Here is a 19205-nt window from a genome sequence, read left to right on the forward strand (position 1 = left end):
AATGAAGTTTAATGCAGTGGGTATTAATTATCCAAACGTTTTAAGCTATAGCTCATAGCTTGAATGGAATTTTAAAGTTAAATTAATTTACTGGCACTTTTTGTTTCCTTTACTCTCTCAAAAAAGCACCAAATGTTAAATGAACAGCATGTGGCCAAGAAAAAGAAAAGCGTGCAGTTCCCGTGGCCAGTACTGTTCTGAGGAAGTGGGATACCTGTGGGGGCTACAGGCCAGGAGGGTGGGGGGCAGGAAGCATAAGAAATGGAAGAATTTCATCTTGATCCTTAGGGACACGGGCTCAGTAATGCTCCATGGAAGGAACCAGCGCTGGACTTTGGACTTTATAGGTCCTCATGACACTAATGAACACTTCAGAAGCTGTTGTGTTTTGGGCAAAGTTCTTATAATAATTCATTCAATTCTATGGGGGGAAGAGGACTATTATTAGACCTAATTTACAGTTGAGGAAACTGAGGCCCAGAGGGTCTAAATATCTTGTCCAGCATCACACAGCTAAGCAGTAGAGTAAAAAGCTGGGCTCCATAGCTCTTCCCCACACGCTGCATGGCTAAAATGGGGGAAACCAGAGCCACGTGGCTCAGGACGGTGGTTCCTGGGCTGGGCTCTCCGTGGGTGAAGCCCAGCCTTGATGGACACCTGGGGCTTGAGTGAAGCCAGTTGCTGGTCCCCAGTTAGTACACTGAGTTTTCGTCTAACTTGGATGAACTCCCATGTGCTTACTGCCTGTGTGTCTACACCGCGCTGTCGGTGTCCTGTGCTCAAATGAAGACTCACAAAGGCTGGCCCCACTTTCCTTACCTCTCTTCCCCAGCCCCCAGCAGGCACCCTTGGGCTCTCCGGAGATATTTGTTGAGTGAATGAAGGACATTCATACCTGTTGTTGGCTGTTTGACTTCCCCAGTGAAGGGTTTTGTATCTTAAATGTCTAGAGAGGAACCTAATTTTGCAGCTGCACTTTAAACAGACACTTTTGAGATTTCTTATGGAAAGGGGCGTTGGTATCCAGCTCATTTTGTACAAAGCAGATACAAGGAGGAAGGCGTGAAGACAAAAAGCCCCACTCCGTATCTGACTGACATTTCCTGCTAAAAATGCTAACGAGGCCACACAGTGACGCCAGAATTGGTTTGCAAAGGAGTGGACTGACCCTTGTAAATGCATTTAACTTGCTTTTTCGCCTGGATAGAAGCTGTCAGTTTTCTGTCATCTAACTGCCCTGAGTAGCTTTTCATGTTCTGTGTTGGGTGACAGTTTTTTTTTGTTTTTTGTTTTGTATTTCATACAACTTTAGGAAGGCCCTTTTCCTTTCCTTAGAAATTGGCCCTGTGACAGGCGCTACACCAAGCTCCTGTTTCCCCTTTTTGCCTGTAGCTCATTGCCAAGGTCCTTGTCTTCTGTTTGCTTCTTTTTGAATGTCTCTGCTTTCTTTGAGACAAGGAGAGGCTGGTCCTGCCTCCCCATCTGCATTTGTCATTCTTCAGAGTAACACTCAGTGTTCTCAGGAGAGGTGAGCTGGACTGGGGGAGAAGAGCATATTTAGATCTGCTGGAAAAACACATCAGAACCGTCTATGCGGTCAAGACTCCATCTGAAGCAGGTTGCAACTCCAGGGTCACGGGCTGATATCAGGGAGAATGTTTTCACCCTCTGCGGTCCCTCCTTCTCTGTCCCAACCTGTAGCAGTGTGACTGGCACTTTCCTCTCCCTGAGGCTCAGGCCTAACCCTGTAGAAAATGCCAGAAGCTCAGGCCTGGAGACATTAGCTTCTGGTGACCAGAATCAAAGGGCAAATCCCATAGCTTCTCTCTGTGCAACTTTCAGTTCTGCAAGGTGCTACTTGGAAGGCACAGGGAATACACAGGGCATTTTCTTTTAAGGCTGTGAAGGGAAAAGGCTTATTTCCAGTTTCTTTTTCTCTGTCCCCTTCTTTCCCTTAACCACCGCACCTCCTGCAAAAGGAACATTATCAGATAACTAACAAAGAACTCTTCTCTTTAACGAATCCTACAAATCTCACATGTAAAGAGATCATACAATTCTAGGCAAGAAAAAGAGAATTGATGCTTTCAAGTACAAGGGCCAATAATTACAGTAATTTTCTATTCCTTGGATCTGTGATTGCCAATATCATTAGATGGCTTCAAATGTCATTTTATGGCTTCAGATATAGCTTCACTGAAGTTTTTGAACATTCCAGTAAGTATTAGCAATTTCTTTTTGAATGGGTGACAGTGTTACAGTTGTATTCTTTATAGAATGTATGTATGACTTTACAGAAAGAGATGCAGATTCCAGGCCCACAGTTACGGTTATAGTGAGATGTGCCTGGAGAGATGCTCTGACATACGCTGGGTCACGTGCATTGTTCCCTTGAAGGATTCCTGCATAAAGGTAGGGAAGCAATTATACAAGTTGGTGCTTATGCTCCTTAAAGACTTAGTGGAAAATGGGAGACGCACCAGTGCTAAGGAAAGTAAAAGGAAAGAGAAGGTTGCTTGCAAGTGCTGTACGCTGCCCTCAATCTCAAGGACTCTGCCGTGACCTCCAGGGGGAGATTGAGGGCGCCACCATCTACAATTCACAAAACCTCTTGTTGGGTTCACCTCATCCCATTCACCAGCCAATCAAGCTCACCAAATGCTTTCTTCTCAAGCTTCTCTAATTGTTTGGTCTGGTTAGTAGGTAATATTCTGTCCCCACATTCCAGATGAAGGTTAGAAGATTCCTCTTAAAGCTTATTTTAAAATAGGAAAATTCACTATGAAGACTTTCTCTCCATCCCTCCCCACAGAATTGTTCAACAGGACACTGACATAAACATCTCTCTTTCAACAGCCATATTTAGGACCGCAAGTCCGTCCTTCAAAACTAAAAAATAAAATAAATAAAAGAAGAAATAAATAAGTAAAAGAAACAAACTAAGTCAACCTGCAGTTGTAGCCAAAGGCCCACTGAATTCCCAGAAGAAAAAAGGAGAGTCTTTTCAAGTCAGTTTAACACAATACTGCTTCCTCACCATTCATTCCTTTCTGCCCAGTGCCCCCCCACTCTCCTTCACTACCTGTAAGATTTGCATATAAACGGCACTCTGTATTTCTTCAGAGTTCATCAGCCCCTTGTTTCTTATTCCACCACTTGAAGTCTAATCTGAGCTTTGCAACTTCACAATTGTTTGCTGTGGAAATGATGTCACAGAGGATTAGGGCTTCAGATGGAGAACAAGCAGCAGGAGCACATGGATTCTTAATAAAGAAAGACTCTAGAATCATGTAAATGCACCTCAATAACAGAAAGAGAATTGTCATGGGTGGAAAGGGGAGAAATATGAGAAAAATCAAAACATGATTGCTAAGCATTTCTAACCTTCATCTGGAATGTGGGGACAGAATATTACAGTGAGCACCTGGGCCTCCCCATTTCAGCTTGGGGTACAGGCACATATGGGAACATGAGACTTAAATGCACAGACTGTGAAAAAAACTAGAATGGATTTATAGGCTTCTAGGAATTTCAGAAGTAAAAGAATGAAGGGGAATATTGTGATTCTCTGGTCACTTTAAGATCTCTTTACTCACTTTTAGTTACCTTTTCTTTTTTTCAAAATGAGCAGAACTAATTTACAGTATCTACTTCTCAGTTTTTCTGAATCCAAATGCATGATTTAACCCATAAGTTGTGTTGAAGAAAAATGGCACTGGATAGAGTTAGACAGGCAAGGAGGAATTTAACAAGACTATGGCAATAGTGGAGAGAGAGGTGAGCTCAACTCCTTTGAAATAAAAGGTGGGAGGACTTAAGCCCTGGGAGAGCGAGTGGAAAAGTACTGGAAGTTGGTCACTGTGACTAGACATTCTGTGTTTGTTTATTGGCACTTACTGAAGTTAGACTCCTATCTTTGGACAGATACTGGGAGCTAGGGACACTGTCACTTCAATAATAGCATCTCAACGAGGTGACTCCCAGCTCCAAGAGAAAGACATTCTTGGGTTGCAGAACCAGTAAGAATCTGGGAGATCTATCTACAATTTTAAAGGGACAGAGAAAGAATATACAATCATCAGTTTTCTGAAGTAAATGGTCTAGGAAGAAAGGAGGTCAGAGCCTAGAGTCAGGAGGAAGCCTGTCTAAAGTTCAGTCAAGCTAATTGACCAGGGCCACTCAGTCAGTTGTTGACTGTGTGGTAGGAGTTCGAGGCCCTTACAGGAACACAGGGACCAGAGGACCAGAGAAGTCGCCGCGCAGGGCATCAGCTGGAGAAGCTGTCACTGCCCTCCTCCACCGGAGCAGAGGATTTCCAATTTTATCTGTCTTGCATGTGGGATTTCAATGTAAGTTTTCTTTTAAGAAAAGTTTCCTTGCTAATGAAAGTTCATAAACTACCAATATGATACACAGTTTGTTTTACAGGAGGATAAACGAAAGCTGAGAGGGAGTAAAGTGAAGATAATATTGAACTTGAGTCCTGTGATTCTGGAAAACAATGTTGTTTTAAACCATGGAACAGTGTTAGATTTTATCAGAATTTTTTTTCCATCTATTGAGATGATTTTGTAGTTTTTGTCCTTTATTCGTTAATCTGTTGTATAACAGTGATTGATTTTATATGCTGAAGCATCCTTAATCTCTCAGATAAATCCCACTTGGTCTTGGTCTGCAATCCTTTTAATATTCTGATACATTTAGTTCAATAGTATTTTGAGGATCTTTTGCATATTGGTAAAGAATATTGGTCTTTAGTTTCCTATTATTTCTTCCTTTCTCTATCTCTCTTCCTCTCTTTCTTCTTAATATCTTTAGTTTAGGTATCGAGGCAATACTGGCCTCATAAAATAAATTGGGAAGTTTACTCCTTTTCTATTTCTTTGAAGAGATTTGAAGGATGGATATTAGTTCCATTTTAAGTGTTTGGTAGACTTTTATCAGTGAAGCCCATATGAACCTGGACTTTTCTTTGTGGGAAGTTAGTTGATGACTACTTCAATCTCTTTGTTATAGGTCTACTCAGATTTTCTATTTCTTCTTGAGTCAGTTTTAGCAGTTTGTGTCTTCCTAGAAACTTGTCCTTTTGTGTAGTTATCTGATTTGTTGGTATACAATTGTTCATAAAATTCCCTTGTGATCCTTTTAGTTTCTATAAGGTCAATATTGATGTTTCATGTTCCATTCTTGATTTTAGGAATCTCAACCTGCTTTCTCCCTCTGTCTCTTTCTCTCCCTTTCTATCAGTCTAGATAAAGGTTTGTCAAATTTGCTATCTTTTCAAAGACTCAGTTTTGGTTTTGTTGATTTTTCTCTATTGTTTTTCAATCCTCTATTTCATTAGTCAACACTGTAATCTTCATTATTTCCTTCCCTCTGCTTTCTTGGTTTACTCTTCTTTTTCTAGGTTCTTAAGGTGGAAGGTGACAGTATTGAATTGAGAGCTTTCTTCTTTTTTAATATTGGCGTTTATAGCTATACATTTCCCTTTAGGTATGACTTTTCCTGTGTCCTGTAAGTTTTGGTATGTTGTGTTATTGTTTTCATTCATCTAAAGTAATTTTCAGTTTACCTTGTAATTTTTCTTCTTCACTCTATTAGTTATTTAAAGACCTATTTTTAAATTACTACATATTCATGAATTTCCTAAATTTGATTCCCTTTTTGAAATCATTACCAAACTGAGGTAATAAGAAACCTTTGCTACTTTCTAGCTTTCTGATCCTGGGAAATTGAACTTTCTGAAACCAATCTTCCTTGTTTTTAAAATAAACAATAATCCCTGTATTTTAGATTTCTTTCTGTGGAGACCACATGACAAAATGTATTCAAAACTTTTGACACGTGGTAGGTGGTAAATATATTTTCTTTCCTCTTACATAGTTCACTAGTCAGCAAGCAGAAAGATTTTTTTAAAATAGTTTTCTTAATGTTCTCATTTTAATTCTTTCTTACTCATTTTTCAATGAGAAGACATGGTTGTGACATTTAATGATACAAATCTGAGATTTAATTTCATTTGTTTTAGAATAAGGATAAAAAAACATACTGATGGGTTGAAACAATGGTCAGATCTGGTAAGATGAAATTTACTAAGGATACATATGAAAATGTTACACTTGGGATAATTGTAATTGCACACTTACATGGTGGAGATGTTAGCTCACCAGGATTTTTTTTTATGGAAAGATCATAGCACTTTAGTTTGTCCTACAATCTTAGAAGGAACCTACTGTGATGAGGGGTGACAAAAAGAGGAACTTACTTCTTGGACAATATAAAGAGAATATAGCTTTAAGCACCACAAAGAAAAACAGGCAGAGAAAAGTGGTGGAAAGTGGAAGGAAGCAGGCTGACCAGAATTTTGGTTTATGGAAACAAACTTTACTGGGTCTTAGAGGCTCACTTACACAGCAGAATGCTCAGCCTAAATCAACTCGAAGGTCCTTTCTTGTACTATCATTTTCTGATAACATTTGGGGAGCTTTTCAGTCATTTTTAATCACTACATTCAGCCAAAAGGCTGTTATATGGACCTTCAAAATATTCTTAATTTTCATGAGTCAGAAGGCAAGTAAGGGCAAGTCCTGCAGATCAATGATTTTATCCTAATCATCTCAGTCGGTCCACTTCTCTTAAAAAAGCAAGTAGCAAAAATAGTGAAGTGGAGCAGAGAAAACAGTACAAAATGTACCCTCCCAATTGTGGCAGCCTTCGTGAGGGTGACAGAAAAGTAAGAGTCTTAGATCAGAATTAGTATGCAGAACTTGTCAAGAAATCCTAAAATCAGTACTTTGAAAACCTATAGAAAAATGGACAAAGGATATGAAAGGAAATTCAAATCAATTAACAATAAAGGTGCAGAATCTCACTAATAATCGGAGAAATGATAATTACAAGTCCAAAGAGCTACCAGATCATAAACATAAAATTGGAAAAAAAAACAGAAAAAATTCGATAATCATAACTGTGGTTGAGGAACTTCCTCATCCAAACATTGCTGGGAGGTGATTCTCTAGTGGTTGGAGGCTGTAGTTGTCTGTGATGTATGGGAGCCTTTTCTTGTTTAGGAATCAACCCAGAGAAATCTTCCAACACCGCACACACGGAGGCATGAGCCAAGGAGTTCACTGCAGTATTGTTAGTGAATGGAAACACGAAGTTACTAAAATCCCCTGCAACAGGATAATGGACACCCTCATTTTGGTGTTTTTATGCCATAAAATGCTATACAACATTCAAATTGAGCTATGTGGACAAATTAAAAGATACATAATGCTAAGCAAAATAACAAAACTCAAGTTGCAAAATGAAACCATAGAATCATAAAATTTATGTAGTTTCAAAACATGCAAAAATAAGTATATGTATATTTATATTTATATGACATACACGTGAATCATGAAAGCTAAAATACTCACCAAATTCTGGAGCCAGATCAGATGAGGGGGAAAGAGAGGGATGAGATCTGGTGAGACCACACAGAGGGGCTTCATCCTTGTCTGACCTGTGTGATTTCCTTGAAAAAGGAAAGAAAATACAGAACAATGTTCAGATGGAATAAAGCTGAATTATAAGCAGTTGGGTGCCTATCTTATTTATCTGTATTTTCGTTATGCTTAAAATGTTTCACAGTGAAAAAGAGAATCAGGAAAGAAAGGAATAGGTTTCTTTTCATTTATTTGGTATCTACTGCTGTCTTGAGAGTCTTCCCGAGAGGTCAGGGCTACGTTTGTCCAAAGTGTGGTGTGGGGGATGCGCAGCTCAGAGCATTCCTCTGAAAATCCTCAGGGGGATTTCTGAGGGTGCGGAGGGGAATCACACACCTGTCTCTACTTGAAGGGTATTATTTATTTGGGATAAAGCAACTGAAAGCCTTTTTCTTAATCCTAGAAATCCTTCTGAACCCTGTGCATAGCTAACTCCGTTGAAGGTGCAGCATCTTTAGCCCAAAGACAGGACCCAAGAACAAGGAAGGCGCTGTGGATTAGTTAGTCTTCTAAGAAACCTGGGGATGAATGATGTCAAGGTGACTACTTGCCTGAGTTGGCAACAAGAACATTTTGTTTTGAGTAAAGACTTAATATTATTTGTAGCAAAAATAACATTGGTTACAAGAAAAGCCGCATCTGTCAGAGCATATTCATTAACAGATTAACAGGAAAATTGTCTGGAAAATTTTCTTGTCAGTAAAAGTTTAAGTCAGAATTTTTACAGAGGAATAAATGAGAGCATTTTTTTTTTATCTTTGAAGGAGACTGAGAGATTCTTTAAGTAAAATGAGTAATTTGGTCATTCTACTTCTCATTCTAATAAATATTGAATTGTTTAAGTAAATTTCAGTAAAAATAACATAAATCCAAACCTAACATTGTCATTGAAATTAATTTGAGGCACATATCTGCTTGGACAGCTGGCATGTAGCACAGTAAACACTTGCTTCAAAGTGTCACAAACACATTGGGTTTTATTTTGTTAATTCCTTGATGAGTGATTCAGAAATAAAGGCCCCTTGTGTCGGCCAGCAGGAAAATGCGATGGCACCACGGGATGGCTGGGGTCACTCCAGGCAGCAGCTAAGGAAGTAAAGGCCACTGCAGAGGACAGGATGCAGATATAACACTCAATCTATATTTTTATTGAAATTAGGTCCCTGGTAGAAAATAACATTTTGCTTTCATTATCTTAGCATCTTACGAAAGATATGTATATAAGACTGTAGGTCAATAACAACCATCTGAATGTCACAGCAATGTGTCCACATAATAACATGTAAATGTCTGGAAAAGGAAAACATGCTGTTCGCCAAGTAGGCTTTTTTTTTCAACACTGACATAACACTGATATTTTAACTGGGGGAATATTAATCTAAGTGGAAATATTACATGATACAGATGGCTACTGAAGATATTTAGGGCCCCAAAGGAAACCCCTCCTAACCTTGGGCATCAGCGGAGGAAGCAGTCGTTAATTGTCCCCCCAGTGGGGGTCAGGAAATGACCAAGTTGCTTTCTAGGTAGTGTCACATGTATTCTTTATGGCAACTAAATAAATGTGCAGGAAAAACGCTGCAGTGGTGGCCAACCTGATGCTTCACATCACAGCTGGAGAATGATGGGGCTGAGGGTCAGTCAGTAAGTACTCTTTTCTCTATCTTACTTGTTTTGTATAATATTCAGAATGCATGTATCCCTTTTTAACCTTTGGCCCTAACTTATAATTACAGACTGTAGTATGTGCTTTGGCATTATTTTATTATAAAATATGTTACTGTTGATTTTTTATAGAGACCACTGGCCAGACTCCTAACCAACAGTAGGTCTTAACCTTAACTATGGAGGCATCCAGAAGGGCCCCCAGCACGGGCTGGGCACAGAGCAGGCTTCTGGCGCCGGTCACTTTGTAGAGGCGGGAAGGAGGAGTTTGAGTCAGCTAGGTGGGAGAAAAATGTAGAAAGATTTTCTAGGCACAAAAAGCATGTGAGCGAAAATAAGGGTCATGAGACAACAGGTAGCATGATGGTAACTATAATTTATGATTACTAAGCCATGAAGCATGGAGTGAGGTAATTTCAGTTTTCTGGTTTCTTCTATCTTAATGTCATGGACGAAAAGAAAAAAACTCAAAATGATTTCATGGGTAACAGGGAGAAATATTAATATATCATATCATGTCATATCTTTTCATACCATATCATCTAAAATAAATCGTCTATTCCTCTGGCTTCTAGCCTCATATCCCAGTGGGTAACAAGGGTGTTGAGAACTGTTAGAAGCAGCAGCAGAAAGATACCGGCAAGCTGGCAAGGAATAAAGTGGAACAGCCTGTCTGGTGAGGGGTTGGGGAGCTGGAGAGGTAAGGTTTGGGAGTGAGAAAAAGAGTTTTGGGGAATTGCACACATCCATGTTAGAGAGGCCACGACGGGGCTGGTGTTTGTACGGCCTTCACTGTAAAGTCTTCATGTCTCCCCGCCCACCCTTAGTGGCATTTTTCTGTCAAACTGTAGAAAACCATTTAGAGTTTTCTCCTGGACTACTTTTGGTAGGAATAAAACTCATTCACGTATTTCCCTATACACATTTTTACATATATTTTGAACTACCATGAGTGGTTACGAATATATTTTCTACTTTTTCCACAAGAAATACCAGTATTCTCTATTTACTATTGCAATGTCCATCAGGGAGTCAAGTTCTTTATCAGAAGTGGTTAAAAGAAGTTTCCAATAATTTAAGTAAGTACTCCTGATTTAATTTATCTTCAAAGTTGATTACAAGGAATGTATCTAAGTAGTCAAAATACTTTGTACATTAAAACCTAAAAGAGAAGGGAAGATATTCCCCTGCCTATAGATATAAACACCAATCTCCATATTTGAGTTCAATTCTGCTTCAATGAACTGAAAATTGCATATACTATGTTGAATTGCATTCAAAGCTTTGAATCATTTTCTCAGCATCAATACATCTTCAAAGAAACTGGCATGGGAAAAAATCAGACGTGTGAAAGTCATTGAATTTCAATCAGTTATTCATTACACAAATTTTTCAAATGTGGAAGCAATTACCTCTAAGTTTTCTTGGAACTGAGTTTTATCAGAGAAATACAAATGATTACAAACTGTCGTAAGCCATCCGATGGCCTTTAAAGAAACCCAGCTTCTGAGTATTCACATTGGGTTTCGGCTGCGACTCCACTTGGGGGCTTTCTAAAGGAAGTATTTCTCTGCATTCACAGATACGAACGTTTTCACTATGTGTCTATGTTGCTTCTCAACATTTCAAAGAGAAAGTATGATTTATCAGCTACACATTTTTAAGTTCACCTCAATGACATTCCTGTGAAGTCCAATCATACCTTTATTCAATGTTTGCCCCACTCTTATAGATTCTGAGAGGAATTGCTAAAAAGGATGGAAATCTGAGCTGGAAAGGCAGAGCAATAGTTTTAGTTAGAAAACCTTACATTTTTGACCAGGCATAAAATTTTGTTCCTAAAGTTTGACAGTAGCTGCCATCATTTTGAAATTACCTCTGGCAGAAAAAGTATGTGAAAGTAGGGAAAAGTCAACAAGGACGGGGGGTAGGGGGAGAATGTACTTTAAATATCACGTGGAGTCGACAGCGACCCAAGGATTGTCTAGGCAATTTCACCAGCTCTTTACTTTTGACAAAATGCCCCAGACTTAATGTAGCTGAACATTTACTTATGAAATATTGTCAAGGGGAAGTATAATTTGTTTCTGATGGAGTAAATCAACCCAAAAGTTTATGGTCCTTTGGGACATGTCCCAGTTTTGTGTCTAATCCAGGAATCTAAGCATCCTGTAGATACTCCAGCTTCTTACTTGCTCTTTCAATCAGTCATCACGTTTCACTGGCTCGCTCTCCTTTAATTAGTGGGATAAGTAAAATCTTTTATGTGTCATCATTTTATATTTGTGTGGGAGAGAGGATTTTCTTTTTTGAAAATTGTACTTTCACTTTACAGAACAATTAGGATCAATAATAAAGATAAGACAAAGATAATGACCAAATAAGGTTTCCTATAAAAAGGAAGGTTTAAGAGTGGGTGGGAATTAAAAGGAAAAAATGGCCCATTCTGGGAACAGGTGACTTAGTAACAGGAGAATTGGGTCTGTTCTGAACTTGGCCACTGATGAAATTTTTAAGTTTCTATCATTCATTGAATTATTCGAAAATGTCCTACTTCTTTCAAAAAGGGCATATCTAATACATGTAGTTGTGCATTGCAAGGAAATGAAGAGAATGAAATCACCTTGGTCATAACAGAGCCACATGCATGAAAGGATTAAGAATAACAGAAATGAGTTCTTTATAGATTTTGGATGTTAACCCCTTGTCGGATATGTCATTTACAAGTATATTCTCCCATACTGTAGGATGCCTTTTTGTTCTTTCTGCTGATGGTGCCCTTGGAATTTAATGACGGATTAATAAGATGCTCAAACAAAAAGGAGCAACAGTATGTTTCAAATCTAGAACCAATTTGTTGGACATTAGCTTTACATGTCAAAAGATGCAAAAATGAAAGGGTACACAGTAACTGTATTATAAGCCTTTAATTTTTACAGAATTTTATTTAACTTCAAACAAGAAGAAAACTTTTCTCAGAAAATAACTTGGCTTTTTAACAAAAGTTTGATATTTCAATAGTAAGTCTAAGAAAGAAGCTTTTATATAGGGCAGAAAATTAATTTTATCCCTATGCATTTTTGTCAGGAAGCTGACATTTATGGGCATTATGTAATTATATTTTATTACATATGATAAGAATATGGGACTACAGTGCCTTGAACACTTAGGGCAGTTCAGATCCAGAACCACAGTCCACGGGGTGGATTCCGGACGTCCAGGGAACAGTGTGGGAGGCTGGCTCGGCAATGTGTAAGTAGTGCGTCTCCCTGTGAAGCATGGGAAATGTGAAGCACATGTGATTAGTATTTTTTTAAAACACTAAGGGTAAGAAAATAATCAGGGAGTAAATAAATAAGTGAATTTAAAAAGCAGAGTGGTCAGTTGTATATTCTTAGATTTACTAATATCTTTGTGCATTTGTATCAAGAAAGTTATGTTTTAGGGAAGATGTTCATTCTATCCTTGAGTGTCTGACAGTGTCTCTTGATTATCTACATACTTGAAAAATCATCTGGCTGAATATTAGGACTCTTTAGCTCTAAACTGAATGTGTGGCATGATGGCCCACTGGCTTTAAATATTATAGAGGAGGTGTGTTAAATAACAAATATTTTGAAAACAGGTAGCCTTTTCCTGTGGCAATGCTTTTGACTTACATGTAAGAGACCTGAAATTCAGGTGACTTGGCATGAGTACCTTGACTTTTTTAAAAAAACGGGTTTGTCATTTGTTGAATGAAACAGGGTACGTGGTAAGTATGGAACATTCCGATTCTCAAACTTTGTATTATGACCATACTCTCAACAGCTCCAAAATGCATTACGCATAGTAGGTATTAAGTAAATGTTTAGTGAATAATGAATGGATATTGAACAGAAACTCTTTCTTGAGAAGACGTGCGTTTTGCAAAGCCCACTTGATTGCATGGTAGATTTTGATCCTCTGAAACTATAAAAGAACATCAAACTGCAGCATGGGAAATGCCCATTGATTTTAAAAACATATTTTAATGTATGCAAAATTCTTCTGTAATATTCACATCAATATTCAGGAAACTTTGTTTTTTTGGTAAGATGGATATAGCAAAAAAAAAGATAATGCAAAATAGAACCAATAAACACTTGTGTTCTCTTCTCTTCCCACTCACTACATGCTGGATCAGGGCTCATTTCAGACAGTCAAGATAAACTCTGATTCTGACACTTACCAGTAGTGCTATTTAACTTCTCTGAACCTCTGTCTCTTCCTCTGTAGCAGAGGTAACAAAACCTGCTTCTGGTAAATATATGCTTGAATGAATATAAAGAAATTTCTAGTATATGTCTGGAACAAGCAGTGTAATAAACTACACTTACAAACTCTGAGGAGGTAACATAGGTATTATCACCAACATCTAATAGGAACAAGGGGACCACAAGCAGTTTTGAGATTTTCAAAAGAAGTATTAAGATGTTACAAAACCCCAACAATGACTGAATCACAACCTTCCTGACTCTAAGGCCTTCAATGCTTGATTTTTCCACCATGATGTGTCAGAGGTTATTACTGGATGTACATGTGTGCTTTTTAACCTTTGTTTGTCCAAATGTGTCAGGATGTCATGGAGGGACTTTGACTATCAAATTGAAGTGAAAGTTCAATTCATTTACCATTATAATTGCACTGTATTTCAGATAGTGCAAAACATACTTATAAAAATAGAATAATCACATATTTGTTCGAACTCATAAAGAACAGGGTCAAAGCAGAATATCAAGTATTTTGAGTCAAATATTAGCAATATATCAAAATGATAATAAAAAGGAGAATATTTAAAAACAAGAAATAATGTACAATTTTTTTCATAACTTCTATGTAGAAAACTAAAGTATATGGCATATATTTTAGATGCTAAATAAGAAGAAAGCATAAATGGAAATATTTTTAAGCTTATGAATTTTGAAAATAAAGAAGGAACTTAGGTTTCACCTAAAAAATAAATAATATGCATAGCAAAAAGAAAGTGAGAAATGTACAAAAATGGCCCAGAGCACTTTTTTAAACAGCAAAAGACTTTATTTTTAAGACATAAAAATAGATCTTTTTTTCCTTTATGTTTCTAAAATGTTTCATGTGTACTTTGTCACAAGTTATAGGAACCTCCCAGACATAAAAATGATGATGATGAGGACAATAATAATAATAAAAAAATGCCTTGATGAACATCAAAGTGTTTATTGCAAGATTTTGTAAGTACATAACTCCATTAGAGCTCACGGGAACGTAGATATTCGTTTATATCACCTGTATGTCAACACAGAATAGCAATAACCTGGCTGAAGTGAAGAAACAAATCCGTCTCCCAGATCACAAATCAAACATGAGCAGTAGGGGGTCTCAGAGCTATTTAACGGACTTCGTGAACTTTGAAAGCCATTCCATGTGGATTATGGTATTTTGTCTCCCAAACACCCTGAAATTATTTTTTAAATGTTGACAGTTTCATAAATGTCTTAGAAACAAAACATATTTTAAATTGATGTTATTTTGGAGAGCAGCGACAGAAAGATTTTTCTTCTAAGTGTCCATAAACAGTTGAAACTCATTGCCAATTAAAGGCAGAAAAAGTGCCTGTACTTTATTGTAGACTGGATGGTTTACTGATACCGGTGACACAGAGCTATAGCTACTGTAAGTGATGAATTTATATCACTTTGGAAGCACCATATGCTAAAGCTATGTGAAATCTGTCGCATGGGCACGGCTTGGAAAGTGGAAACAATTCTACATGAAGAGCCAGGAGACAGATGCTGATTTGCCTCCACTGTGTAAGCCCAGGCAACCTTCCCCAGGCCTGGGGATCTCCTGAATTTCAAAACAACTGTTTCGCTTACCTGGGGAGCCACATATCAGGGGCTCTCCTGAGGCGACTTTACTGCCTCTCTGATTCTCTGTGCTTCAATTTTCTTAGGCTGAAGGACTAGAAATTTCCTAAGTTAGAAGACATGGTGCATTTGCTGTCCATTTTCCTCTGCTTTGTCCTTAAGTTACCTTTTGTATCTGGGAGCAACCAAGCCCAACATGTCTTACATGTGAAAGGTAGACCTCTATGACATTTTTCAGGTTCCCAGAGAATTCCTAAGGGGCTAGATACTGGAAGAAGAAAAAATCACGGGGAAAGCTACTTTGCAATACAGATGGGAATTTTAATTTCCAGCATGGGTTTATGATATGCCAGATCAGAGAAGAAGCCGAAGCATATCTTACAGATGGATTCTTCCAAGAAAACTCTGAAGCTGTCATGAGAAAGGAAAAGATACTCCATGAAGCAAGTTGAAAGGTCATAAGTTAGAAGGAATCCAGCCTTGTGAAGAACATGTGGTGTGAATGCTCTAACTTATAAATGGTCAGGTTTGTAAATAAAACGTAAGACTTTTGTCCTTCCAGACATAAAGTTATTAGGTAAATATAAGTCAATGATAAGCATTTTATTTAAACTATGTCAATACAGAATTTTTTTAAAATTTGGAAACGACAAAGATAACTATAAGCTCCTTGTATAACAAAGTCATAGAATCTCTGAGCTAGAAAAGAATTTGCAAACCAAAGTATTACGCAGGAGAAGTTAAGTTTTAAAGCTTCTCCAGGTTATGATATTCACCTTATTTCAAAATTCCCTCCATACTGTTTGCTGTGCCACTATTGAAGGACATTCCAGACTTCTGCCTAATAACAGCCTTCCTTGCAGGCTATTTTTCCTGCTACTGGGCTGAAATTCTGTATGGCCCAGTGACAGTGTTTCCTTGGATCTGTTTGACTTGAAGAAGAGAGAGTTGAGGTGTTTTGTAGAAGAGACCTTTATAACTGAATTCTGTAATGAAAATATTATGCCTTAATGTATTCCTTACACCATAATGCACATATTTTCCCATTACCTAGGTAGTCCTTGAAAGAAATTGTGCAGAAAAAAATGATGACTTTGAGAATCAGATGGAATATTTTTGGTTATCAGCTGTTGTAAATGGAGCAAAGGGTGAGAGAAAAGTAATAGCTTGGCAGGTTGACTAATATAAGAATGCAGCCATTGCTTAACACAGAGAAATATTAGAAAATCAAAGGTATGTGTTGTGTGGAGAATATAGGAGGGATTGAATAATATCAACCAAGTGTTAAAGCTAAGTGAAATTAACTGAGGGCTCATTCTGTCTCATGGATTAAAAATTGAGCTCCAATGTTGGACTGTTTTGATTCAAGTCTTGGCTGCACTGTTTATTAGCTGTGGAAACAGTGGCAAAATAATACAAATTTTAAGCCTCAGTTTCCTTATGTGTATAGTAGAGATGATAATATTAACCTTATAAATGAGATAATGCAATGTAAACTGCTTAATACACGTGCTGGCTTTTCATAAAATCTAAACATGTTAATTCAGCCAAGAACATTCTAAGTGTTTTATCTCAGGTCTTCATAGTTTCACAATAATACATTGAGATAGGTGTTGTTGTCATTCTTCCCATATATAAGTGAAAAAACTGGACCAGAGAGAGGTTAAGAATTTGTCCAAGGTCACAGAAATAGCACTTGTAGAGACTGAGATTCCAACTCAGAATTCTCTATGTAAGTTTAACTAAAATGCTAAAAACTACAATGCTAAAAGCTATAGACTGAAATGCCTGAAAGGGCCAGCTGGATAAAACAAATGTATGTAAAAATGAGGTAAAAATCAATGCAGTGGTGCCTCACATTCACTTTTTACATTATTTGACATTGTCCTGGTCCAATAAAAGAATTGCTGTGTGTCATTTTTGGTCTGCAACCCATTTGCAACCCTTGCACATGAGAGTCTGTAACTATTTGAAGCTCTCTGAAGATGGATTTGCACATGGGCTGCCACACTAATAGGATTGTGGGTTCCTCTACGTGTACTCCAATCCTTTCCAGGGCCGTTTTGCCAACTTGCTGTGCCCCATCTAAAGCTCCCCAAGCGACCTGTCCTGCCCATGTGTTCAGAAAATACTCTGACCAAAGAAACCTTGGCATTGAGTGAGGATGAGGCATTTAGTTTTCTAATGGGTGGGGTCCTTTAGTAGTCTCGTTCTGTCATATAACACAGGCAGGCATTTGTGAATCTTCAGAGGTGGAATGTGTGAGTGTTTGAAAAATAACTTAATGTGTAGTAGAATGACTAGATTTTTTTTTGATCAAGGGTTTTTTTCCAGTATTTCTGAAAATGTGTGAACTTCTAGTAGGATTCTGGGAGGAAAAAAAAAAACACAACAGAATGGGAGCCCAAGTCCTGGAATGCAGGCTTTGCTCTGCTTCAAGTCACTGTGAATTAGGACATATTTCTTAACATCTTTGGTCTATTTCTTCAACTATAGTTATATTTTAGCTGAATTATTATTAATTATTATTATCTATTTCTTCAGCTATCGTTATATTTTACCTTAGTTATTCTTCTTTCATCAAAATTTATGCCATGATCTCAAGCAGCCTTTTGGGTGACTTTGGAATAAATAAATTTGTGGGAGTGAAAAATTTTGAAGAAATGATTTGAATGGTGACTTTTATCAAGCTCTAGTAAACCTTGGAATGCATCTATTCTCAGTGCTACACTTATTATATTTGTGCTAATTTATTTAGAATATTCTAGTAAAGTAGTATGATGTGTTAACCATATACTGGTATACTGGATATATATTAACATATACTAAAAAAAGTTACCTATCTATATTAACAACGTCATCTGGCTATTGACCTTTTGATTGATAGAATGTAATGTTTAAAGATAAGTGATGTGATCTGTTAGGAGTTAAACAACAGACCTACTGTGTTGGAATGAATAATGTATTAATATCAGCAAGCTCAATAGCCCTTACTCTGGTTGGTTCACTCAGCCCTCGAGGTTAGAAACCTGCTGGCTGTCTAATTCCCCTGCCAGGAGGGCCCTGATTCTACCCAACCACGAGGCTTGCTGCTCTTGTCTAGGAACGTGGCAGGGCCCTATTTTGATCCCAGTCTTCATACAGGGCATTAGCTGATGTATCAGAGAGCAACAAAGGAGACCTTTTCTGAACTGCAAACAGATTGTAGGACTGTACTGTCTTGCTAATAAAGGTCTTTATATTGGTAATATTATATAATTATGTCGGATGAGACTTGCTTTCATTGCCAGACACCATCTGGTAGCAATGGTGCAAGAATGGGGTGTTTTGCTATGAATTATCTTTTCCACCAAAGGCTACTGATATTTATCAAAGGTAAGGTCAGTTTAACACAATGACAAAGTCAAATAAATTACCTGGAGAATTTAGAGTTGTACATGATCACCTGAGATTATAATCAAGGGAAGCAGAGGTTAGGTATTTCTTTGGATAGATATATAAGATAAGCCATTTTCTGTGGTATCAATAATAAAAATAGATAAAGAAAAACATGGAATTAAGGAGTATGTGTGACTAATCTCCTCTTCCAGATATTCTTTTATTCAAAATACGATGGGACCAAATTAAGTTGTTAGAGTAGATTTGACTGAGCTTTAGAAAGCAACCTATGGTCTACTATGCTATTCTTGATGTTTCTCAGTTAATTTAAATGATATTGTTTATAAAATTAAGTTCTCAATCCATTGACATATAAAAATACATGTTTACACCTACTTTTCTATGGCCTAGAGATACAGCAGTATATGATGCCTTTACATACTAATATAGCATTTTAGAATATAAAGTTCATGACCATTATAATTTAATTTGGCAGTTAAGGCAGAAAATGGATAGATGCACACATAATGTGTTAGATGGTGAGTGATAGAGAGAAAAATAAAGCAAAGAAGATGGTGGGAAGCATTGGGGAAAAGACACATGCAGTTTTAAACAGGCCAGGGAAGACCCAGCTGCTACCCTGACGTTTGATCAATGATCCCAAGGAGGAGAGACACTAAGTCTTGTGAATGACAGAGTCCCGGACAGAGGAGTGGCCAGTGTGGACACATTGAGGAGGGATGTTCAATGAGGAGAAGTCCAGTGTGGGTCGAGTTGAATGAACAAGGCAAGGGAAGTAGGTGGT

General features: G+C 37.7%; 1 long non-coding RNA gene across 1 annotated transcript in view; it reads right to left on the bottom strand.

Annotated features, from left to right (window-relative positions):
- LOC140843555 (uncharacterized) overlaps window positions 1-19205 on the bottom strand; it is a 257008-nt gene that overhangs the window by 88739 nt on the left and 149064 nt on the right. The window contains exon 4 of the long non-coding RNA XR_012121404.1: window positions 7422-7519. This is a non-coding gene — a long non-coding RNA (uncharacterized lncRNA). The remainder of the gene's footprint in view (window positions 1-7421; window positions 7520-19205) is intronic.

The sequence above is a fragment of the Manis javanica genome, chromosome 9, assembly GCF_040802235.1.
Source record: "Manis javanica isolate MJ-LG chromosome 9, MJ_LKY, whole genome shotgun sequence".
Classification (NCBI taxonomy): domain Eukaryota; kingdom Metazoa; phylum Chordata; class Mammalia; order Pholidota; family Manidae; genus Manis; species Manis javanica.